Genomic DNA, 7,871 nt, shown 5'->3' with positions numbered 1-7,871 from the left:
AGGTGCGACAAGTGCAGCCAGCGGTGCTTGTGGAAGACGCGTGAGCATTTCATTAAACTTGCCATCTAGCTTTGTTCGAACGTATTCTCAATGCCATTGTTCTTCTTGAAAGTGCTACTTATCGACTAGAGGGGGGTTGAATAGGCGATTTTTATGAAAGTCTTCAAAGTACGAGGTCTTTAAAGACAAACAAGCAATTGAACCTATATGATATGCAGCGGAAGATGAACTACACTAGACAAGCCATAGTCAAATGAGCAATATAGTGAAAGCACAAAGACTAATAGCAGCTAGGTAGTACGGATCGGAATGGAACATAGCATGAAGCCAAACAGGTAATAGTCTTCGCAAAGTGAAGTCAAACAGATCAGACAAGCAAGCAATGACTTCACGAAGACAAACTGAAATGTAAAGAAGGTAGGGGATAGAACCAGTAGCTTGGTGAAGACCATGATTTGGTAGACCAGTTCCAGTTGCTGTGACAACTGTACGTCTGGTTAGGGAGGCTGAGATTGAACTCATTGAACTCAGAAGACTGTGTCTTCACCTGATTCCCCTTGAGCTACGGACACCCACTCCTCACCCAATCACTCTGGTAAGTCTCCAAGGTAGACTTCCAAACCTTCACAGACTCCGTTCACTGCGATCTGCAATGACTTGTGGATCCTCAGAACATGACGCCTAACCGACCGGAGGATGCACAGTCCTCAAGTGTAACAAGTCTTCAGGTCACGCGGACAGAAAGACTTCACTGATGCCTAACACTCTTTGGCTCTGGGTGTTTTGGGCTTTGTCCTTGCAAGGATCTCTCTCTCTCAAAGGCTTCGGAGGTGGGTTGCCCTCAAACAACAAAAGCCGTGCACTAACTCTAAGCAGCCACCAATTTATGGTGTAGGGGGTGGGCTATTTATAGCCAGGAAGCAACCCGACATGATATGTCTGAAATGACCCTGGGTCATACTCTTTGGCTCTGGGTGTTTTGGGATCTGTCCTTGCAAGGATCTCTCTCTCAAAGGCTTCGCAGGTGGGTTGCTCTCAAACGACAAAAGCCGTGCACTAACTCTGAGCAGCAACCAATTTATGGTGTAGGGGGTGGACTACTTATAGCCAGGAGGCAACCCGACATGATATGTCCGAAATGATCCTGGGTCAGTAAGGAACCAACACGTGTCCAATGGTCGGATTTCAAACACGCGCGGCAGCTTGGCTTGGGCTACAAGCAAAGCTGACTCATCCAACTCTGGATAAGATTTTCTCTCATTGTCTTAGCTCGAAGATATAGGATTTTGGTTGAGAATCACTTCAGGCATCTAAGTTTGTTCACTTGGACCCCACTTAACAGTTCGGTTGTTCCTATGACTAAATAAAGAAGAAAAGGAAACTAAAAAAGAAACTATGTCTTCGCACTCCATAGTCTTCAAGTGAATGTCTTCATAGGTCATTATCTTCAACGTGAATGTCTTCACGAACCACCATTGTCTTCAATGTCTTCATACATTTCAGGGGTCATCTTTGGTAGGTAAACCGAATTAGTGAGGGACTACTACCTGTGTTATCCTGTAATTCTCAAAAACACATTAGTGCCTCAACCATGTTTGTCGTCTATAGTCCAAAACCAACTAGGGGTGGCACTCGATGCACTTACAATCTCCCCCTTTTTGGTGTTTGATGAAAAACTTGTTGAAGTTTTCAACAGGGATAAAAGTATGTGAAAGTTAAAGTACATGGGCATTGTCTTCATAGGTTGGAAGAGGCTCCCCCTGAAGATGCGCATATAAATGTTTTGCTTTTGAATGCAAATGCACATGGAAGGTTTTGTGTTGTGGAGATCCTCTTCAACACATGAAGACAATTCATCATGCATACACAAATGTAATGAAGATAATGAAATGCATAATGAGAAATGGGCGTCTGCAGAATGACTTCATGCGGGATTTATCATCGCATCATAAGGTAGCAGCAAAAGTGGCAGACGACCATCAAGTTTCGGTGTTACAACTCAAAAGCCAACAGTTTCCAGAACGAGAGTTGTAAGAACCTAGCAAAAAAATAAGCACCCGACCCATATGGACCCGCTTGAAGACTATCAACTCATATGCTTCTCCCACTTTTGCTAGTAATGACCAAAAAGGTTTGAAGACACAGAGTATCTCCTTGTTCCCAGTCGGTGAAGATGTTGGGGCAGAAGGGTCGATGTTGGAGTTGGGCGGTGCAGAGGGGCCTGATGCAGAATCGTGATGCAGTGAAGCCATCGCTAGTGAAGTGGCATCGTCCTCTTCATCTATGACTCACGCAACAACAGTGGGAGCCGAAGATGAATAGTCAGAATCTTCAAGGGAAGGAGTTGTATGCCAGCTTCCTGATTAGGGAGGCCTGGAGTCAAACTTGATGTTCAGTGAAGCCATCTGCTCGAATATCGTCTTCAGAACAGAGCATTGTGAGGCTTTCCAGGACCGCCGACAGGCTTCATGTGTAACAAAAGAATTCTTGGTTGCAAGGTTGCGAATACGATTGACGTCAATGAGCAGACTCTGCACCTGGCACTTTAGCCAGTCATGATTCCTATCTTGCTTCTGGTGAAGTGATACAAGAAGCTCTTTGTCATTCAGGAGACAAGAATGCTTCTGAGGCCTTTGAGCTACCGTGCTGGCTGTTGCACCAGTGTTTGCATGATGCTGTAGACGAAGCTGACCGGCAAGAGGACCCGCAGGAGCAGGAGGATTCGGCACATGAACACCTTTAATAGGTTGAGTGAAGCTTTGAAAGGCGGCATTGTCTTCACGTATTGGCTCCTTGGTAGGCACGGGATAAATAACTTCATGAGACATGTCCATTTCAGGCTAGAATACAACATGGTTGCGCGCTGAAGCTTGATAGTTGATGGTTGAGTGAAGCTTTATCAGCCGCATGACCCATGGAGCATAAAACTTGAGGCCAAAAAGATCAGTGCCAGAAGCTGCCAACTGTTGAATGAAGAAGTCTTGAGTGTCGAACCTGATGCCGTTGATGATGTAGAAGACCAATGTCTTCATGGTGCCTTCAAGCTTAGCATCAGGAGAATGTCCCTTGATAGGCCACCGAGTACGCCTTAGAATGTGAGAAATGGTGCGGGGCAGGTACTCAAGGTCCTTGACATAGAACTCCTTGGGATATTCAGCATCAAAGGGCAAAGGCTTCATCATGTTGAGCATTTGACTCATATTGGGCTCAGGCTTGTGAAATATACACTGCAGTTCTTTCTCATAATGATGACAACCTGGCTCATACAGATCACCATGAGTGGGCAGGGAAGTTAGCTCGATAATATCCTGAGCTTTCGCTTCATGATGGATATCTCCTGTCATCCACTCAAGGACCCATGTCTTCGGATCCCTGTTGTAGCCTGATATGTGTAGAGTGGCATAGAGCTGCAGAAGAAGCTCTTCATTCCAGTGCTCCTTGTCAGTGACAAATGGGAGCAGCCCAACTTCATGGAAGCAGTCTAGGGCTTCTTCAAGGCATGGCAGCCCAGCAATGGCTTCACAGTCAAGACGCTTGTGGGGAAAATCCTACCTTGGTTGTAGAGAATGCATGAATAGTAGCTCCTTTGCTGGTGCTTCTAGAACCTGTTAGATGAAATCTTTGGCTTCCTGAAGGGGTTCTTGGCCTTGTCAAAGAAAGTGTTGTGCTCTCTGAAGCTTAGCACACTGCAGGAGCCTTGTGTAGTGACCGCACTTGGAAGCCTTGGCAGCCTGGGCTTTGGCTTGTGCGTTTGAGGCCTTTGCTCCACATGATAGTCATATTAGGGACCAGGAGCAGTTGGAGGTGTCAAGATTGGCCACTTAACAGTAACAAGCTCACCACGATAGAATGCACATTCCATGGTGTGAGGCATAGGGGGAGGAACAGCCACATCCGAGGTGGATGGCTGTGCAGTGTCTTCTATGGCATCATTGACTTTGGGCTGCACATTATCTTCCGCCATGACAACGTCATTGGCTTCAGGAGCAGTGACACAAGCATCATCGGATGCAGGAGCTTCAGTGGATGGAACAACAGGTGGGTCGGGCAAAATCACTTCTTCTAGTACACCTGATTCAACGGTAGGGGTATGACTTCACGATCTTCTTCTTTTTCTTCATCGGCTGATACAGCCGGAATATCTTCAGCCGCTTTAGCTTCAGATTCTTGAGCAGTCATGGAAGGGATGGCTTCAGGAAACACTTGACGTGCTAATGAGCTTGTGTTTTGCACATCCTCTTCAGGAATGCTGGACATGGAGACTGTGGGCCTAGGGCCTCTGTGAAGCCTTCGGAAAGAGGGCGACGCCTATGGTGAAGGAGTGGTCTTCTCCATGTCTTCTGGTGTAGCTTGCGGGGTCTCAAGCACCGGAGTGGTGATATGAGCGGGTGGAGTGTGAGGAATGACTTCATGCAACGGGAGTTGGGGTGTTGCTCTTCCCAGAATGCATCTTGTGTAATTGGCATCATGGGACCACCAATGCTTATCTGCTCACTGCTCGTAGGAGCAGGCGATGATACCGGTTGGGCATGATCTGAGGAACAACTACATCATCTTCTACATTGTCTTCATGATCAATGTCTTCAGCTGTGATGGAGTTAGCAGCTGGAATATCTTCAGAGTCATGAGCCTCTATGGAAGAAGGCTCATGCACAACGAGACGACGCTCGCGATTGGTGGAAGCTGGGAGTGCAACTAAAATAGGCTCAACGAGCAATGGTTCTTGGGGAGCAGCACGTTCTTTGCATGAAGACTTTGAAGAATTTGTCTTCAACTTCTTCTTGGAGGGAGCAGCATCAGAAGTATCATGGTGCTTCCCCTTTTTGGCTTCGGCCTCAGCCAGCTTAGTCTTCTTCTGCTCAGAAGCTACTGAAGGGACCTTTGGCTTCGAGCCAGTCATACTGGTAGGGAAGATAATGCTTGGTCTTTCCTACCTTGTGGCTTCAGGTTTAGCTGCAGCAGGTTTCTTCTTCTTCTCGGTAGCTAGCTTGGGGTAAATGCCTGGACGCCCAAGAGCCTTTCTCTTCACAGCCTCATTGTGAGCCTGGACGCATTTCTCAGCATAGTACTTCATGCACTCACGTGAGCCTTTGGCTTCCTCGCGTTTCTTTTTGAACTGAGCCTTGAGGTCAATCATCATTTGCTTGAAGTTCTGAACATCAACGACACCGAGCTCTGCCATATGCTTCTTGAACTGGGCCTTCTCATAGTCAATTTTATTTTTTAGCTCAACAATCTTCTGAGCTATAGCAAGTTCCTTGGCTATGCAGCCCTGAAATGTGACACTGATGTCAATGAGCAGTTGCAGATCGTCAATGGTCAGAGTTGGGTCTTCAAACCATTCATCGATGAAATTGTTGAGGATATCTGTATCAAAGAGAGGCAAATCCTTGAAGATTTCAACCTCTTGCTTGCTCTTGTTAAGCATTTCCAGAGCATCATCATTAAGATCTTCATCACCGGAGAGATCTATGGTATCCTCTTCATTTCTCAAGATGCTAGCTGGAGTGAGGTCATGTCCAGGAATCTCCTCAGGCTTCTTGGACTTCCTGGAGGTGCGGGATTGATCCTCAAACTGCACACTGGATTCAGGAGGTGCAGATTGCAATGGCTTCACTCTTGAAGCTTTTGGAGCTACAGAAGATTTTGAAGCCTTAGACTTCTTCTTTGGCTTCAGAGGCTCAGGATCATCCTCATGCTCCTCTCCGCCAGCAGCCTCTTCGACATTGGCCCTTTGTGTAGCAGTGTGAGAGAGAAGCCCATCGAAGTTGTTCAAGGGGCCAATGATATTCGGATTGGCTTCACGACTGCCATCTACCCTTGGAGTAGCTGGACCAAGGTTGAAATCAATCCCCGGGTCCTTCTTGTTCTGCAATGTAGAAGCCCGTGCAAAATGAAGATTTTTTCAAACAATTCATCTTTGCGACACCGCAAGAGACTGGACGGGTCGGCATCTTCAGGTTGAGGTCCTCTAACCATGCAAGGATAGAAGCCATGTGCAATGGCTTCAGCCCTCGTCTTGGGGATAAGCTTCATGTATACAATATCGGCCCAAGGAGGCCTCACAACATTCTTCTTAGCATACTCTAGAGTAACAAAGTGGTATTTGAACCATTCCTCTGCCCAGTGTCTGTGAATCCATTGAACCCTGGATTTTCGCTAAGTGTAAGATTCATCTGGATCAGACTTGTATTGCTCATAGAGATCAAGGGGGCGGATCCCGAGCAGTGTTGTCACGGAGCTGTCTGCCACCCTTCTTTGCAGATTTGCTTGTTGCCATTGGATTCAAACTGAAAGGCTTCACAACAATGTTTGGTTTCAATCTGCTTGTCTGACAAGAGCTGGCTTCAGGTGATTCAATGTGATGCTATAAGAACTCTGCAAATGAATGCAAACTATGAGAACCAAGGGATTCTCCCACGGACATGTACAGGTGACAACATTAGAGATGCGAGGGAAGGGGAAGAGGCCATGTGCATTCTCAGAAGATTTTGAAGATAACACTACAAAAAAAAGACACATCCGTGACATTTTGGGCCGAACGAAAAAATTTCTGTCATACTTATGACACTTCTATGACGATAATTGTGACAAAACCCGGTATCATCATAGATGTGGTGGGCTCCTAGTTCTATGACAAAAAATCATGACAGAAAATGGGCTTTTTGTCCTGGGCGGGCCGGAGACGCAGCTGCATGACATTCTTTGGGCCGTCCATGATGGAAAAAACCGTGGTAGAAGCGACGGCGCGGAAAATATCGGGGAGTTCCCGGTACGGTGGGTGGTCGGGGGCCGAGCGATGCACGTTTCTCTCATACACGTACGCGCGTGTGTGCGAGGCGTTGGGCTCTAACTGAACCCGAGCGAGGCGTTCGCCTCCTGAACCCGAGCAATTGCCCTGCAGGCTACGCGTTAGTAATGCGAGCAATCGATCGATGGCTGTTAAATGAACCCGATCGAGCGATTCCTTTGTTTGCTACAGCTGCTAACTGAAGCCGATCGAACACTGCTGCCTCCTTCCCTTCATGAACAGTGAGCGTTGTGGGGGGTTTTGGATGAACAATTCCCGGTGGGGGGTTGGATGAATTGGACCCCGTGTTGCCGCTGGATGAACAAGACCCCGATCGATCGAGCCGGTTGGGCGTGGATGAACAGGACCCCGTGGAGGGCTGGATGAATAGGATCCCGTGGACGGCTGGTTGAACAGTAGCCAGTGGAGGGCTGGTTGAACAGTAGTCGGTGGAGGGCTGGATGAACAGTAGCCCGTGGAGGGGTGGTTGAACAAGACCCCCGTGAAGAGGGCTGGTTGAACAGTAGCCGGTGGAGGAGCGCGCGGTGGCAGCTGGATGAACAGGAGCCCATGGATGAACAGTCGCAGGTGGAGGCTGGAGGAGGTCGACGGTAGATGAACAGTAGCCCATGGAGGCTGGAGGAGGTCGACGGTGGAGATGAACAGTATCCCGTGGAGTCCCGTTTTGCGGTACGCCACATCCCTCCCACTACAAAAAAAGACACATCCGTGACATTTTGGGCCGAACGAAATTTTTTTCTGTCATACATATGACACTTCTATGACGATAATTGTGACAAAACCCGGTATCATCATAGATGTGGTGGGCTCCTACTTCTATGACAGAAAATGGGCTTTTCGTCCTAGGCGGGCCGGGGACGCAGCTGCATGACATTCTTTGGGCCGTCCATGACAGAAAAAACCGTGGTAAAAGCGAGGGCGAGGAAAGTTTCGGGGAGTTCTCGGTTACGGTGGGAGGTCGGGGGCCGAGCGATGCGCGTTTCTCTCGTACACGTATGCGCGTGTGTGCGAGGCGTTGGCTCTAACTGAACCCGAGCGAGGCGTTGGGCTCTAACTGAAC

The sequence above is a fragment of the Triticum aestivum genome, chromosome 3D (assembly GCF_018294505.1).
Source record: "Triticum aestivum cultivar Chinese Spring chromosome 3D, IWGSC CS RefSeq v2.1, whole genome shotgun sequence".
NCBI classification, from domain to species: domain Eukaryota; kingdom Viridiplantae; phylum Streptophyta; class Magnoliopsida; order Poales; family Poaceae; genus Triticum; species Triticum aestivum.
The sequence above is the reverse complement of the archived record's forward strand: the minus strand, read 5'-3'. Positions refer to the sequence as shown.